Consider the following 18,345-nt stretch of genomic DNA (forward strand, 5'->3'; position numbering starts at 1 on the left):
ATACACTCTATGTTTGTTGAACATGTATTCTTTGTTCTCTGTGGCAGTGAATAAAACAAGCATGTGCTGTTTAATTTTCTGTAAGGAAACAGGTAGTTAAAGAATTTGAGATACACTTTGTAGTCATATCTTTTCAACAACTCAAATTCAAACTTGTAAAATAAAAAAGCATCTGGAAAAATAAAAACTTAATCTGCTCTCTTGAAGATGTTTAATTTCAACTGCTAAAGGATTTTTTTTTTTAACCTAAGTAATATATTGACTGTAAAAAATTTCTTTGGACCTTTAATTTACAATCCAACTGTTCTTGAGTTCTTCATGAGTTACAGAACTTACTCCATGGGTTGATTTCTCCACATGCAGTGGAACAGTTCTTTGGGTGTCATATAGCCAGGAATGCCAGCATTATTGTGGGTGTTTTTCATTCAGTATGAAATGCCATGAAAATACCATAGCACTGAGCACCATACAGTTGATTCACATTTTTAGAGTGCTTGTTGACAGATTTCTTCTGAGTGGTCAGGGTAATGGTTCTTCGTTTTTAGGTGTATATTTCCATTATGAAAGAAAATGCATTTCATGTATTTGTTGTTAATCCATTTTAAATATCACATGTGAATATCTGCCTGAAGTCACATATTTTTATTTATTCTGCTTTTTCAGGGGGAAACTAGGAGAGTTAGAAGCAGGAATTATTGGGGAAAATTTTATGGCTTCCACAATGAATTGGATCTGAGTATCTGAATTTCTTCCATTGCTTTTAATCTAGGATTGTAAAGTCTTACCATTAACATCAGAGAGGCCAAATGACATGTTTGCATTCATTAGAGCCAGGGTTACTCTATGTTGCTAGCTTTCAATTATAACCTTTCTATGCCTTTTATACAGCTAAAGCACAATGAGGTTGATTGCATTTTGTTTCCCATGCATTGTGGAGAAGAGATTTCATGGGTGGTTAATTTAACCATTTTTCAATTTATTTTAAGCAGAGACTAGTTAAATAAAACACTAGAGAATCACAGAAGTAGTGAGACTAGAAAAGGGACCTCTGGAGATTGTCCAGCCCCCTGGTCAAAGCAGGGTCACCTAGAGCACATTTTCCAGGACTATGGCTAGTTGTGTTTTGAATATCTCCCAAGGATGGAAACCCTTCAGCCATTTTGGGCAACCTGTGCCATTGGTTGGTCACCCTCACAGGAAAAAAAACCAACCAACTATGTTGTCGTGGTTTGAGCCCAGCTGGTAACTCAGAACCACGCAGCCGCTCGCTCACTTCCCCCCTTCCTCCCCCCGCTCCCGGAGGGATGGGGAGGAGAATCGGAAGAATGTAACTCCCACGGGTTGAGATAAGAGCAGTCCCGCAACTAAGGTATAACACAGAACCACTACTGCTACCACCAATGATAATAATGATTAGTGAAATAGCAAATGGAGAGGATACAATTGCTCACCACCCGCCGACCGATACCCAGCCCGACCCGAGCAGTGATCTGGGCCTTCCGGGTAACTCCCCCCGGTTTATATACTGGGCATGACGTGCTGTGGTATGGAATACCCCTTTGGCTAGTTTGGGTCAGGTGTCCTGTCTCTGCCTCCTCCCGGCTTCCCCTCCTCCCTGGCAAAGCATGAGACTGAGAAAGTCCTTGGTCGGAGTAAACATTACTTAGCAACAACTAAAAACATCAGTGTTATCAGCGTCGTTCCCAGGCTGAAAGTTAAAAAACACAGCACTGCACCAGCTACTAAGCAGGAGAAAAATGACTGCTATAGCTGAACCCAGGACATATGTTTAAATGGGATATCTTGTATTTAATGTATGCTTGTTGCCTCTTGTCCTTTCACTGGACTCCCTTACTCTCCCCGCCATCAGGTATTTAAAAGCATAAATAAAATCTCTCTGAGCCTTCTCTTCTCAAGGCCCCGATTTCTCTTAGCCTCAACTCATACAAAAGATGCTCCAGGCCTTTAATTTTCTTCATGACTTTTTGCAGGACTTGCTCCAGTAGGCCCTCTTGAACTTTGGAGCCCAGAAATTGGGCACAGCATTAAGGAAGGCTTGGCAGTGCTGACTGGAGAGGAAGGAGCACCTCCATAAATCTGCTGGTGATACTCTTCCTAATCAGTCCTTGTTGCTTTGGGCCTTCTTTGCTGTGAGGGCACATTGCTGGCTCATGGCCAGCTTGTTGACCCCAGGTCTTAATTTGCCAATGTGCATGGGATTATTCATAGAATCATAGAATAGTAAGGGTTGGAAAGGACCTTAAGATCATCTAGTTCCAACCCCCCTGCCATGGGCAGGGACACCTCGCATTAAACCATGTGGCCCAAGGCTCTGTCCAACCTGGCCTTGAACACTGCCAGGGATGAAGCATCCGCAACCTCCCTGGGCAACCCATTCCAGTGCTTCACCACCCTCACTGTAAAGAACTTCTTCCTTATATCTAATCCAAACTTCCTCTGTTTAAGTTTGAACCCATTACCCCTTGTCCTACCACTACAGTCCCTAAGGAAGAGTCCCTCCCCAGCATGCTTATAGGCCCCCTTCAGATACTGGAAGGCTGCTATGAGGTCTCCATGCAGCCTTCTCTTCTCCAGGCTGAACAGCCTCAACTTTCTCAGCCTGTCTTCATACGGGAGGTGCTCCAGCCCTCTCATCGTCCTCGTGGCCCTCCTCTGGACTTGCTCCAACAGCTCCATGTCCTTTTTATGTTGAGGACACCAGAACTGTACGCAGTACTCCAAGTGAGGTCTCACGAGAGCAGAACAGAGGGGCAGGATCACCTCCTTCAACCTGCTGGTCAATGCTGCTTTTGATGCAGCCCAGGATACGGTTGGCTTTCTGGGCTGCAAGCGCACACTGCCGGCTCATGTTAAGCTTCTCGTCAACCAACACCCCCAAGTCCTTCTCTGCAGGGCTGCTCTGAATCTCTTCGCTTCCTAACCTGTAGCAGTGCCTGGGATTGCCCCGACCCAGGTGTAGGATCTTACACTTGGCTTGGTTAAACTTCATAAGGTTGGCATCTGCCCACCTCACAAGTGTGTCAGGGTCCCTCTGGATGGCATCCCTTCCCTCCAGCGTATCAACCGAACCACACAGCTTGGTGTCATCAGCAAACTTGCTGAGGGCACACTCAATCCCACTGTCCATGTTGCCGATAAAGATGTTGAACAGGACCAGTCCCAACACCGATCCCGGAGGGACACCACTCGTTACAGTTTTCCAACTGGACATTGAGCCGTTTACCACAACTCTTTGCATGTGGCCATCAAGCCAGTTCTTCATCCACTGAGTGGTCCATCTATCAAATTGATGTCTCTCCAATTTAGAGACAAGGATGTCGTGCGGGACAGTGTTGAATGCAACTGCCAGGGCTTTGCAATTGCCCTTTGTTGAACTTCATGAGGTCAGTTTTTGCTCTTTTTTCTAGCCTGTCAAGTTTCCTCTGAATGGCAGCACAAACCTCTGGTGTATCAACTACTTAGTTTTGCATTATCTGTGATTTTGCTGAAGGTCCGTTCTGTCTCACCTTGCGAGTTATTAATGAAGATGTTGAACAGTATTGGCTCTCATTGACACCTGGGATGTGCCTTTGATGACTGGTCTCCAGCTGGACTTCATGCTGCTGATACGCAGCCCTTTGATCCCAGCAGTTAAGCCAGTTTTCTGTTCACCTCAGTCTACGTTTATCTATTTCATGTTTCGTCGATTTGTCAGGGAGGAGGCAACGGGAGGCAGTGACGCAAGCGTTATTAAAGTCAAGATAAGCAATGGTGACTGTTCTCTCCCTGTCAGTTGAGTCAGCCTTCTCATCATGAAAAGCAATCAGGTTGGTCAGACACAGTTTTTCCTTCATATATCCACACTTATTTCTCCCAGACACCTTCTTGTCATTTTTGGCAATGCTTTTTGAGGATTATTTTCTCTACTCCTTTCCCAGGGATTGAGGTGAGACTGCAACTGGCCTGCAGTTTCCTGGATCCTCCTTCTCGCCCTTGCTGAAAGTAAGGGCGATGTTTAATTTCTTCCAGTCCTCAGTATGTGTGGGTGTTGGGTGCATCTCATTATGGCACATGGATCTGTGTGTGTCCAGTTTGTTTAAATGCTTCCTGACCTGATTAACCTCCACTGAGGGAAAATCTGCCTTGCTCTAGGCTTTCCCACTGGTCTCAGGGATGTGGGATTTCTATGTAGTGGTTTTAGCAGTAAGGAGTGAGATGAAAAAAACATTCAATGTATTGGCATTCCTCATACCCTTTGTGACATGTCTCCATCAGCAGAGGGTCACCATTTTCCATAGTCTTCCTTATGCTGCAGATAACATCAGTAGGAACATTTCCTGTTCCCCTTCAGTTTGTGTGAGCTATCCTACCTGTGTCTCTGTGATCCCAGTGAAGTCTCCAGCTGCATGCAAATCTTTTAATTCTGCCTGTTCCCTAATCTGTGTGCATTAGGGTACAGGCTCTTTGAAGAAGTACAAAAGCATGCCAGTTTCTCAGAAAAGGTGGGATAGCTTTCACCATAATTCTCCCTGGTAGGCATTTCCCTATGTATGTGGACACAGTTAGGGTGGAACCCCTTTAGCGCTACTTTTTTGCTTACAAATTTCCTCCTGTTCACATTGCCCCATACTCTTTGCTTGCTAACCTGATCCTTTACTTCCTCATTTCATTGCTAGTCATTTTTTCCTGCTCTTGCTAATTCCTAGTTTGAAACTCTCATCACTAGATTGGCCAGCCTATTGGAAAAAAAGAGGTTTTTCCCCTTTAGGTTGATACCATCTTTGCTAAACGATCATCTGTCCACAGGTTTAGCTGGCTTGGGTCTTTGTGGACAGAGCTTTTATTTGTTGCCCTCACAAGACAACTATTTTGGTTAAATGTTTTTGTATTTTACTCTTTGTTTTGTGAGCAAATATGTGTAAAAACATTGCTAGTGAACAGATTAAGTGTTTTTGGATTTTTCTATTTTATTAAGCTTTATTCTTGAATGGTATTCTGACAATGCCATATGGGTTAGCTGGCTGTGAAAAGGCTTTTTCCATTAGTGTGGCTGATAGAGGGGGAAATCATTTATGGCTTTCCTGTGCTCAAGGAGATCAGGGATTAATCTTGAATTCATCTTAAATCAATCTGAGAGTCTGTAGAAAAGTGAATGAGAATCAGTATCTGGTATAGGATTTGATAAAGGTTATTTAAGACTACCTTTCAGTTCCAGAATTGTTATTTTAGGTTGTACCATCTGGAAGATACCAGCACTTTTTTCTTTTATTAAGTATACAATATTTCAACATGATATAACTGGTTTTACATGTGACTTGTTTCTGTTTGTTCTAGGAAATGAACCCAGGAAGTAATGTGAAGGGCCATGTGAAGCTCTGTCATAGCACAAATTTTCTAAAAGATTGCTTTACCTGTAAGTTCTTTTCTGTTGTTAAATGTTAAATTATATTTATACTGCTGGAAAAAAGGGGTTTATTTTGGCATTTTGACTTGCAGCTTGATTGTGAAGAAGACACTACCAAGTGCCTTATGTTAAATGCCTCCTATTATTAACTTGCTGTATTTTAGTAAAGAGCAAATAAACATTTTTCCTCTTCTGTTAAGGTTTTAAATCTAATGAGCAAGATTTTCGTGTTGAGTCATTATAGGTTATACATCCACTGTGACGCATACTAAACTGCAGTAGGTAATTTTTCAGAAATTCTTTTAAAAATGAATGAGAGGTAGCGAACATCCAAACCTGTATGTCAGTGTGAAACTTTACCACTAAATGTTCTTTAGAAAAGACTGCCTGTGCAGGTGCCTGCTATGACTCAGACCTCTTCTGGGTTGGTCATCTTTTTTCCAGAGTTATTAAGTCATATGGTAGTGCCCTTTACAGTTGTGCCAGAATTTTCTTCAAGCTATAGTGAAGTCATTTCCTTTTACATACATCACACAATGAACTCCACTTAGGAATTTAAACTTTTTTTTTTTTGTTCATTATTGAGTCTAATTATCTGCATCAAAATACTTCAGCAAGTGAGGCAGATGAACTTGTCCTCCTAGTAATATTGCAATAAAAATATTAGAAGGTCCATTGATGCAAAGAACCAAAAGCATTAGACTATTGATGTTGTCAGATTCACGTAGGTGGTGGCAGAGCTAAGAACAGAATTCAGAAGTTCTTAATCCCAAGAAGGAGTTATAATATGAAAATATAAAAGTATGCCTAAAAAGTATATTTTGAAGGAGACTGGGAGCTTACAAGCTAGAATTTAACCAGTAGAATAATTTTCTCCCTTGTGTAATTATCATAGTTTAACTGAACATCATCTAGTTAGCAAGTTCCTGTAAACTATGAAAGGGAAGGTACTAATAAAGAGTGTTTAAAAACTGATAGTAGCTGTTTAATACTTTAAAAATATCTATTTCAGAATTTTTTCCTCATGTAGCAGTCTATTTTTAAGTAGCAGTGACCTCTGTACCTGAGCAGCTTAGGTAATTTAGTTTGACATAACCCGCAACCAAATAAAAACTTGCAAACACTAGTCTTCCACAATTCAAGCTCTTCATGAAGTGTCAGAAAATCTCCTGATATTTACATCTGATTTTCTTCTAAAAGTACCTCTTTGTCTTAATATTTCTTTAGTATACTGATATAACTTGAAACATCATAAATTAAGTGCAAATACAAGAACACCTGTTAGAAATTAGAATTTTAGTTCCGCACTTCCTGTTGTAAAATAAAAACTGAACATCCTGTTAATATTCACACAGTACTGGTGAAACTTCAGTAACTGCCCTGTGTTATTTTAAATATATTAAAATTACTCAGATGATGAAGCATTTCCTTTGGTTTTATCAAAGAATTTGGAGAGGATATTCCAGGATATTTCAAGGAGATTTTTGTGATTAGTCAAGGAAGAGAGAAGAGAAACTGCTGCTCTGATAATGCTGCCTTAATAACTGAATTTGTCAGATTTTCAGAATTATTTAGCTTAATTATTTAGCACTGATTGGGTGAGTGAATTTTCATTATCATAACAGTAACCCTAAACCAAACAAACTGAAAAGAACTCTGATTGAGTTAGAACTGGCTAATTTATTTCAATTTTTTCTTCTCATTCAGTTGCTCTGTTCATCTCTTCATTTCTCTCTGAGAAATGCAAGTATTTTATGTATGTGTGTGTATATATGTGTAAGTTTGAGTGCACATGTGTGTGTATCAGAGATATTTATATTCAATGAAGATAAGACAACATTTGGGACACAAGTATGGAAGTGACTTGGAAAAATCTTAGGTGAGAACATGGTGAAAAGTCTTTGACAGGATGCAAAAGCTGAGTGTCATATTGCATGCTGAGCACTAAAGTACATCTGTAGCCTCCCAGAGAAAAAATGCAGTATTTGGAGTCCTGTAAGTATGCTTATTTCCATCTGATTTTAGTAACTGGACTGCATTCAAGGATAAAATAGTAGAAAAATGGTTTTTTTTCTGATCTAAATGTTTGCAGTGTTGTCTGTTACTGGATAGTTACAGGCAGTTCTGAAGTCTGGTAAAAGACCTGGTGATATACAAGTACAGAGGCATATTTTATTCCCTTAGCATAAGAACTGACCTCATATTTACTCATCTTAAGTGCCAGTGAACCTCTTTTTGGTATGTATATTGAGCAAATATTCACGTACATCAAAGGTACCACAGTCCTTAACTTTATTGCCAGAATTTTTTCTATTGTACAAAGCATTCTTCTCTAGGTATAGCCTCAGTTTTTCAGAAGCATTGAAGTTACTTGTGTACTTGATGTAAAAATTGTTCATGTGGTACCACTCCTATATGGTGTAGCAGGTTGCTTTGAAGCCCAGAAATTTGGGAGTTTTGGTGGGCTATACCAAAAAACCCCTGCCTATACTCCTTAAAGAGATTCACATGGGCTGAGAAATTGTTGATTTTTAAGAACTGCTGCTACAGACTGTTTTTCCTAAGCCTGTTGCTCAAGAAATATAGTAGTCGGTCACTGGTCCTTACCACTTGTGGACATTTATGCATCTTTAATCTCCACTTGAGGTGTTTGTGCTGTGTAATGCCCTGGCAAGAGTGGTCAAAACTTCCACTATGTCTCTTTGCCAACACACTGACTTTGTATTCTTTTATGCATCTAGATCATACGCAGTGGAATTATACAGGAAAGGGTGCACTTCTGCTTCTTGTATATCTCTACTGAAATGCTGTTAGGACCTTCATTTCTTTATAAATTGTTTATTTGTGCAATTTTGACCATAGGCATTTGCAAATACTAAGGATATTATTGACAGTTTCTGCAGAAAATTCTTATGGGATAATCTGAATAGGAAGAAGCTTGTAAGCACTGATTAGATAAACATAATAGCAGTTTCAAAAGATTGACATTAGTTAATACAGATTTCTTCTAAGCATTAGACATACAGGTCTACCTACTTTGGCAGCATGCTTCAGAGAGAAATATTGAGAAGAGGAGAAGACAAGGTTCTGGAGACTGTTGATTTAATAAGGGCCTAATAAAAGAAGTAATAAGATAGTTTCTATCTGGAATAACTTCTGACTAGTACTATATGCAGTCCAGAAAGAATAATATGCCTTATTTATCCAATTAAATCATGCTCGGAGAACTATAGACAAGCAATTCTGGTTCTGTTTTCTTTGAATTCTCTTTTGAATTGGTTGTCAATAAGCTAATGAAGCTGTGGCAGCACTGTGTATTTTCACAGATGGCTGGACTGGCTTATTTCAAGTCCTCCTATACACCTCTATATTTAGTGCTTAATCTATTCTCTTCTTGTTAAGCAAGTGGGGGACAGTATCACCAAGAAATGTCTCAAAGCAGTATAGATGCAGCTTCCTATTGAAGTCTGTAACTGATTTTATAATTCACATACTCAATTATATTGGTATAAACAGGAAAGACAACATGAGGAGGAAAAAGGATATTATTGTTGTTGTATATTCTGAGCACAGGTTGCTACAAGAGACAGAAATCTAACATTTTTTAACCGTGAGATAGTTCCAACTTATTTGTCTCAAGTTTTTAATAGAAAGAATTCCATGTCATTAATTGTGATATTGATTAAAGTATTTGTTACACATTTACTTTATCTGGGAGTATTCCAAATAAATCAGTCAGTATTATAAAATTGTCTGTCATGATACACAGAAAAGTAACTGTATAACTTACTTAGATTTGTAGATCATGGTGGCAATTACTTCATTATTATCCATTTTGTAATTCTTATATTTTTCTTACAAAATGAGTTTGCATGTGCATGTATTATTTTGATTAATGTTAGCTGGCAAACAATTAAGAAAACAGAAATATTTTCATACCTCTTTTTTTCCGCATAGGTGGATTGTTCTGTGTTCAGCTAATCACTATCAAAATAACATTTCTGTCCTGTGCTTATGAAAGATTAAAACTTCAGGTATCTTAATATGTTCTATGTAAAATAAATAGTAGTGCAAATTCTACTTCTGTTTATAGACACACAAAAATTTCTGAATATAGCCATTCATTTTGACAGAAATTTAAGAGCACAAGTATTCTGTTTACACAGACAAAATGATAAATGATTCCTCTTTACGAAAGACATGTTTGCTGGTGCACCGTGACAAGAGTTGATCAATTTCTCTGAATACTTGCCTTGCTGGATCTCTGGAGCACTTAGCTTTTTCCCTTATTCTTCTCATGCCCTCTGAAAAAGAGGTTTGAGATACCTTTTCTTGATTTCACTGAGATTACAGGGTTGGGTTAGTGATGAGAGTCCAGTACAAGTATGGCAAAAGGTGAAACTAACACAGTTGAAAATCAGAAAACACACCACAAAATCAGTAGTAAGAATGTAAATGATATATATAGGAACTGGCGAAGAATAGCACAGATAAGTATTTATTTTTTATTTTTGGTAGAAGATTCCAAGACCTTAAGAGCACATTAATTTCCAAGGAGTGTCTTGCACAGCTCTAAGGTTTCAGTGATCACTGGAGATGAATCTTCCATTGCGCTCCCCATGCCTTTCTTTTATCTTTCTGAACTAAACTTAGAATTGAACTTTAATCTGTTACCTGGCATATGTTTTTTGTGTCAGCTTTTGTGAACATATTCAGGGGAATACAAGTTTTAATTGTATCATTTTTGAATATTGTAAGCACCTTTCTAATCATAAGCTATGACAATGCTATCTTGCAGAGTAAGAACAACAGAATTATTGTGAAGGTCTTTTCTCTTTTGCTTCATTAGTTGTTATTTTTTTATTAAAGAATATACTAAGGAATATAAATTGATATATCCAAACCAAGGACACCAAGAAATACAACAGCTGTCCCTGGTGTTGCTTGTTAATTTACTTTGCTGGGGTATAATTTCATGCCTTGTTAAAATCAGACATAACTGATTTGCTGAAGGTGAAACAAGGAGACAGGCTCAGTGAAACATCTGTGTTTTCAAAAATACTTAATACCTAATTTCCAACAGTAGTACTGAAAGTAGTGGTCAGGAGAAAATGTCGTGTAAGTTAAATGTGATGACATGGGAAAGAGTATCAATACAACTAAACCGAAATATTTTATCCTTCAGGGTCAGTATGCAGTCAGTGTTTTGCCCTAGGTATAAACTTCTTAAATCTCAGGTAGTTCCAGAATGTGCATGTAGATATCAAAGGGGTGCTGGTCAACATGTGCACAACATTCATTAGGCACTAGCCACAGCTTCATTAGCTACTGAACATCAGGAAAGCTGAAGAATTGTGCAAGCTGCTTTGGAAATTGAGGTTGATAGCTCGTTGTGGAATAAGCAATGCCAAATTTGAAAAAGTGCTGGTGAGAAAAAAGAAAAAAAAAGACACACAAATAGAAGAAAAAAAAAGTGATTGCAAAGAATTCTCAGGAATTGAAAATAAGGTACTCCATTTTGATGAATGAAACCAAAATTGAGGTCCATTGGGAGAGAAGGGAGAGAATGGTATAAGGAGTACTTCTGACTAATAGTGTTTATTTTTTTTATTTTTGATTGGTCTAATGTTTTTCATATTCAACTTAGTTTATTCTTAGTGTTCTGAAAATATGCATTAATTCTATAATTTATCAGTAATAAATTTCTGGTTAATTATGTGTTGGTTTACAGAATGTGTGGGTAGGAATTGTAAATGCTTTGATTCCCGCATTTAGCATGGTGTGGTTATAGTATATGGTTCCAAATTATACAGCAAGAGTTGGATTCACAGCCTCCCTCAGACTGAGCTTGTGTCTCTTCCTCTTGAGGTGACTATCTTGACTATGCTACAGAAGTAGCTTGGAAGGGAAGGAATGAGTACTATTACATAGCCTGTCATTTATACTCAACGTGGTTATTACACTTGTTGGATATTACTCCACAATTAGTCCTTTGACAGGAAAGGATGCCTAGAATTTAGAGCCAGTGAAAATTATCTTTGCTGAGTCTGTTTGCCCATAATTGTTTGTCTTGCAAACAAGATTAACACACTTTAAAGCAAGAGTCATAATGGTCTTGGAAAAAGTGCTAAGAGAGTTTCTTTAGCCTAATTCACACCACTTAACAGGTATAGCAATTTTGGGTGAGATACAGTATTATGCTGTATGTATACATCTCATACTACTTGACTCGTGCAAACCCCTCTTGTTTCAGCTTCCTAACAGGTGAAAGGTTTGGCTCCTGTATTTCTAATTTGCACGGTGTGGAGGCATTGTACTGTTATAGAGATATAAGAGGTGCAGCAGAAGGCTCACACAAGGACACGCGCCTCTGTGGAGCTGTGTGAAGAGCTTGTTTTGATCCACTGAAAGCAGAACACCCCTGAGAAACCTCATATGGATAGAGAAGCACCTTACAGTTTCTTTCTTCATGTTGCCTAGAAGTTGGTGTGTGTTGTGTCTCCCTCCTCTGAAGGCAGGTTTAAGGGTGATCATCTTGGGAGATGGCATTCTGCAGGATCATTCTTGCCATAGTCTACTGGTACTTTCTGGGGGACTCCAATGATCTTGGCCCTCTGTGCTTTTCTTATAGCTACAGGGGATAAATGCAAGTATTTATTAATGTAATGTAATGAACCAAAGACAGCACTGTTTTTGTGGGCTGATTCACGCAAGAATGACCTAAGGATTCTCCGTTCCTGCTGTCACCTCAGTAGTTTCCTGGAAAAAAGTCTTAAGTTCGTGGCTCTAAACTTGAATGCGAGAGGCAAATTCATACTTCTGTAATGATTTTGATTGCAGTTTGTTGTTGTGGTCTATTTCAGATAAACTTGCACTGTGTGAATCGTGAAAATTACTAGCTAAAAATGAGAGTTATAATGTCAAGAGGTGCTTTTGCTCCATAACTAACTAGTTCTACATTAATGTCAGGTCTTATGCAGCTAGTTTTTGTTTGTTTGTGGGTTGGTTGGTTTTTTAAATCATGCATGCATTGTAAGAGCATTGCCTTTCAACTATGGAGTAATCTCTGATAGGTTGCTTGTATTTTTAGATTTTGTATGACTTCTGTACTCAGGCTTTAATATATCATTTTTATACAGCTTTTGCTTTGTGAATAGTTTCACAAAGTGACCGTGACTGTAAGCAGAAGGTTTATTTTAGCAGAAAATAAACTAACAAAAAACATCAGGAATGACTTTCAAACTGGCAGGAGGGCACTGGAAATACTGGTACATTTCCTATGTATGTTTCTCTTCCCCTGAGTAATCACGGTAAGAAGTCAGTAATGTAAAAGTAAGCAAGCAAACTAAAGTAGTCTGTTCTGCTATCTGCAGCTTTCTGTTAACTAGGAGCTAGGAAGTATTAGCAGTTTGTGGGGTTTTTTGCTTGACTAGCCCAGCAGTGTACATAGTATATAATTGTACAGAACTGCATAGAAGATCTTGAAAAAACAATGTTTTGTGCATTATTGCCACCTCGCATTGCTAGCATTGCTGGTGGTGGTGCAATCCTGGGCCTTTCCATGTGCAATTATCTTGTAATTAATTAATGGTAAAAGGAAAAATACTGCTGATAGGTGATATTTGTGTGTTTTAATAGCTAAAATAAATAGTTATAAACTGCAGTTTATAGCTAGAATTTCTAGGAGGTACACCCTGCAATGTTCCTTGGTCATCTTGTCCTCTGGTTGGGGATGTGGCTGAACTACAGCTGTGTGCTTCCTGCCTGTATGCAAGGGTACCCTGCTAAGGCATCTAGCACGTGAAGGAGAGAAATGGTGGGTCTTACGAAGGGAGAACTGGGGACTGTTACTACACCATGTAGGACACAAGTAGCCTATATTTATTGAACCCTTACCTGGAATGCTTACAGTCCTGAGAGTGAACTCTAGTAGGTTTTGGACTGAACACCACTGAAACTTTAAGCTTCAATGACTTGAACCCTTACCTGTCTGTCTGCCATCTCTCAATCTAGTGATCTGCTTTCATTGCAATGCACCATGGAGAGACAGACAGATGCGTATACACAGTTTCAGACAGTTAAGGTTTAGAAGTAGTACATTCTACTTGCAGGTGGTGCCTAGTGTCTTCTGACCAGCTGAACTGGACTCGATTCATTCAGGATTAAGTAGATTACACAAATACTTCTTTGTATAAATTTGGAAGGTACTGTTCCTGGAATGTTTCTTAGCATTCATTCAGGAATTACTACTAGAGTGAAAACTTCTATTGATTAACTGTTTTGTGTAAAATGTCCATAAAGTTAGTTCCTGAGGCCAAGTTACCACTGATGAACTGGTGTTAATTTCACTGGGTATGAAATTTGTCCAGACATCTGGCTTAGCAGAGGAGAGTAATTGCTTTAAAGTGTAGGCTCCATGCACGTTAAGTGGCTAAGGTTAGATGGTACATATATGCTCTTTACCCAGTGTTTATTAGTCAAAGAAAAAGGATTGCAACACCTTCCATTTTGAAGTGAACTTGACTTCTGTTTTCAAATGATTTATTGAAAAGTTGACAGTAGCACACACGATAAAGTAGTAGGTTAAATTATCTATAATGACTCAGTTTGGCTCAATTGACATTAGAGGGCAGGAAGATCCTGGAATGATTGTTACAGCCTTGGTTTCCTTGGCGCTCCCATCAGGAGTGTGTTGTGGTTTTACCAGGTCTGAGTGCCTGGCACCCATCTACTCAAAACATAAACACTCCTGAGAGAATTGCTGAGTCTTCTCTTGATACAGAGAAGGAGCACAGCTGTGACACTTGAAGGTTAGAGCTTAAGGGATGCTGTAAAGTGCCTCTGCCCCCATGTATACTCACTTGGCAATGGAAGTATGTGTGTGTTGTACTGGCACTGGTTTTGTGTAAGACGCTATAATGCAGATATTTCCTCAGAAGTGACAAAGTGTGACTGGTCATAAACAAAAGTTGAAAGCTATGTTCAGTTCTTAAGATAACAAAAGTAAAAATGAAAGCACATTTTTCTAGACTGAAATTTTTGTTTTGGAAGAGATTGTGTGTATTTTCTTTCACGTTTTCAATATTTTTCTTCCTAAGCATATCACACTCTTTAAATGGAGCTAAATATACAAAATAGAGAAAACCTTTGCTTAAGCTGAATTATAATGACAGAAATGGATATAAAAAGAAGCCTTTTTTTTTTTTTTTTTTTTCCCCCCTGGAAGATTTCCATAATTTGCAATTTTTTAAATAGTCCACAAAAAGCAATTTTCAAAGATGTCACCATGAGTAATAATTTTATTATATTTAATATATATGTTTAAGTACAGCTATGATAATAATACTATTATAAAGTGAAATGTCATGCTAAACACTTTGAAGCAGGAAGATGTGAACTCATCTGGGGAGATGTATTCATAACCAGTAATAATTAAAAAATATTTTTTTAGCTCTTACAAGTCTCATCTGAGATCTAAATTTAGATTTTGCTAATGTATCCTAGAAACTCTTCTTGCAACAAAATGTCTAGTCATCTTCTGATTCTTAATGTTTTTTGATTTTAACTACAACCTTCAACTGAATTCTTTGCTCTAATTTTATGCCTTATGATAATTCCAGTCTTTTACAATTCATGAATTTTCTTCCTTACAATTTCATTTAATAGGTATTTGCTTTCTGTCCTCACAAGTTCTTCATCTACTTTTTCTATGTATCTTTCATTACTTTATTCATTGTTGTTCTTCATCATTCATCTCCTCCAATTAACCAATCTGTCCTTTTCATCGCTTGCTTCTGCAGATGGAAGTTTTGAAGATTCCTTACTCTTTAAGTGAACCTAATGGGGTGGGAGTGTCATGGTGAATATTTATGACTTTGTGGCAACTGTCTCTGTGAAACTGTGACAGTTTCCTCAAAAAAATGGAGAGAGCAAGTACATTAATAGTTTTACTTTTTTTTTTTTTCCTGGTTTGTGTGGGTTTTCTTTCTTCCCTCTTTCATGATTTTTGCACATTCATCTGCCCAAGTATCTCTTCCTTTTATTGGTTATATAAAGCTTTGATTTGATACTATTAGGCTGTACGTATAATATGCTTACTTTGTTTATGCTAAAATGAGTCATAGCAATAGTCTGTCTTGTTTGTTGCAATAAAAATATCTTAATACTCATGCTTACTTGTTTTCATGATTAATTGTGGCCTCTGAATGGAAGAAAAGGTAGTATTTGCAGACATAGGTTGAGCACTGTTAATATTGCAAGAAACGGGAGGTGGGAAGGGTAATAAGGATTCTTTGAAATCAGTGAATTTGTTCTCTTTTTGACATTTTAACAAAGCATGTCTGTGTCATGTTGATATTCCCTAAAAGTTCAAATTTTAAGAAGACCAGGTTTCTAATTTTCTAGATATGACATGCATATAAAGATATATTCTTTTCCTGTAGGAGTGCCTACAATCTAAGAACATAAAACCCACATGGTTGAAATTAAGGTTTTACAGTTACAGAATTTTCTTTCAACATAGCTTATTTGCTCTTTCTTTTATCCTTTGTGTCCTGGTTGAAAGAGTATTTCTTAAAAACCAGCTTATAGTGAAAGTTGTAATGAAGTGCAAAAAAAGTGAATACTAGTTAAATGAAGAAATCACAACCATAACTGAACAGACAGCATATGAAGGCAGACACTCATACGTGCATCCTACTTATCATCTACTCTGAGTAAACTGGACTGTGTAATTAAAAGGAGGGCCCCTTTCAGCTTTTGCATACTCGTATACCTCAAGCTCAGGGGACTCAAGCTCAGGGGGCAGTGGGGAACTTCAACACTTTGCTAAAGCAAACAGTTCCAAAAACTGCAGCGCTAGGGCGCCTGATCTAAAAACAGATTTGTACCTGCTATTAATTGGATCTAGGGACGGACTTCACAGCATGCAGCTGTAAAGGGAAAATTTTCTCTTTGCATCACAAATGTAATGAAACTTCTTGACCCAGTGCCACTAATAGCTCTGGCTTATTTGACACAATCTCGTAGGTTTTTTAAGCTAGCAGGACAGCAACGTCTTAGGGCTGTGAAAAGTATTTCATTCTTAGCATGGGTAATGAGAGAGAACAAAGCTGCTTCATTCATTGCTTTGAGTCTTGTAGACGCCAGCGTTTTAGTCTTTCTGGTAAATGTGTGTTACTGTGTTGTTATTATAGGTCTTTTTCTCTGTTGTGTCAGTTCAGTTTTCCTTAGTATCAGTGGGGGAAAATAATCTAGCGAGGAGTCATTTTTTTTTTTTTTTTTTTTTAAACTGCATTTACTATCTGAAATGAGAATTTCAGTGAGGTAAGAGAGCAATGGGTTTTCATTTAAGTTTATTGCTTATGCTGGGAAAAGCCAGTGAGATGAGTTTAGGTGATAAAATATGTTGTTAGGCAGCTATGGAATATTGGAGGAGGTGAACAAGAGCAAACTAGGAAAAAGTTCTACAGTCTATGAGATAGAATGTTATTTTAAGGTATATGATCCTTAAAATACTAAAATCTGCAAAGTGTTTATTAATGGATGATGTTAGAAAAAGTGTTAATCAGAACAAGATGTGCCTCATTATTTTTTGTGAATATTTAAAGATGTGGCCTTTGTTCAAGGTGCTTTGATACTTATCCTTCTGTGAAACATGGGAAAGTTGTATATGCATCCTTTCCTGAAGGAATTTAACAATTCAACAATATTTCCCCCAACTAATGTTTGGCTGAAATGAAGATTTCACTAACTTTAGCAAATGTTAAGTTTCTTTTTCAAAATTATTATTTTTTTAGTTTTCTTTTGATCTGAATTGGTTTGTTGTTTTTATGAAACATGTCTGATATCTAATGTGTCTTTTTTTATGGTAAGACCAAAACTTCACTGAATTCTGTTTAAAGAAAACCATATGTTGTTGTTTACAAATATCCATTGGATTTCCCAACACAGTTTCAAATAGTTTTCACTGATGTATTCAATGGTTTTCACTTACGTATTCAATCGTTTGAAGACATCACCAATGTATATGCCTAGTTTTTGTGCATTGAAGAAACAGGCTTTCTACATGTATTAGCTGGAGTTCGTGCAATATGGTCTGATGTCTGCATGTAGTGTGTGCTTTGAGATGGATGCCATGCTTGTGTTTTTGCCATACTGAATATCTTAATGACAATGAAGATACATTCCCTGTTTGCAATATTTATTAGTAGATATTACTAGAAAATGTCTGTAAGCTTATGCTGCAAATGGTCTCAAATTGTGCAGCTGAAATTGTGCAGTGGGAATAGTTTCCCACTGAAAAAAAGTTTCTTAAGGGAGAGGAAAGTTAGCATTCAAATACAAATGCCAATTTCCTATTGCATCATTTTCAATCTGTGTACTGACCCAGTGGCAGCGTGTTTTTAAGGGTAGACCTTTGCTGAGTAAGAAGCCTGTGATGCTCACGCCAAGGCTGTGATTTTGCTCCCGTCTTCAATAGTAGATTTTAAAATTCAGAAGTTGATAGATTGGGGTGATTTTCATCTTGGATGTGTTACTGTGTAATCCCAACTTTCAGAGATGGTGTATCCATGTTGCTCAGAGAATAAGAAATAGATTTGCAATCTGAACTAGCATGAGCAAGTGATTAGCATGCTTTGCAGTCCTACAATAAATTAAGCTGATTAGTGTGTGGAGAGGCAAGTATCATAAATGCCCAGTTTCCAAGTAGCTGTTTAGTCCTGGTGCTATGATGATGAGAATCACATGAGCTGTTGGAAATCTTATTTTCATAAGGCTGAGCTTTATAAAGGTGGGTTTTCTTTAGCAGAGTATAAATGGTACATGAACTGTTGCTAGTGTTGGAAGGCACTCCTACAGTACATTTTGAAGAACTATGAAATTCAGGGTTCTGTGTGTATGTATATAAATATATATAGGAGATATATATATGTTTTATG

The 18,345-nt window shown here is 37.8% G+C and overlaps 1 protein-coding gene across 13 annotated transcripts in view; it reads left to right on the top strand.

The window, feature by feature from the left end:
• Positions 1-18,345, top strand: part of MARCHF1 (membrane associated ring-CH-type finger 1) — a 236,623-nt gene that overhangs the window by 69,604 nt on the left and 148,674 nt on the right. For 9 of the 13 annotated variants that reach the window (XR_003992201.1, XM_030491821.1, XM_030491818.1 and 6 more), the window contains exon 2: positions 5,335-5,413. The exons of the other annotated variants lie outside the window; for them this stretch is intronic. The gene's annotated coding sequence lies outside the window, so the exon portion shown is untranslated. The remainder of the gene's footprint in view (positions 1-5,334; positions 5,414-18,345) is intronic. 13 annotated transcript variants of the gene reach the window in all.

The sequence above is a fragment of the Strigops habroptila genome, chromosome 7, assembly GCF_004027225.2.
Source record: "Strigops habroptila isolate Jane chromosome 7, bStrHab1.2.pri, whole genome shotgun sequence".
Lineage (NCBI taxonomy): Eukaryota > Metazoa > Chordata > Aves > Psittaciformes > Psittacidae > Strigops > Strigops habroptila.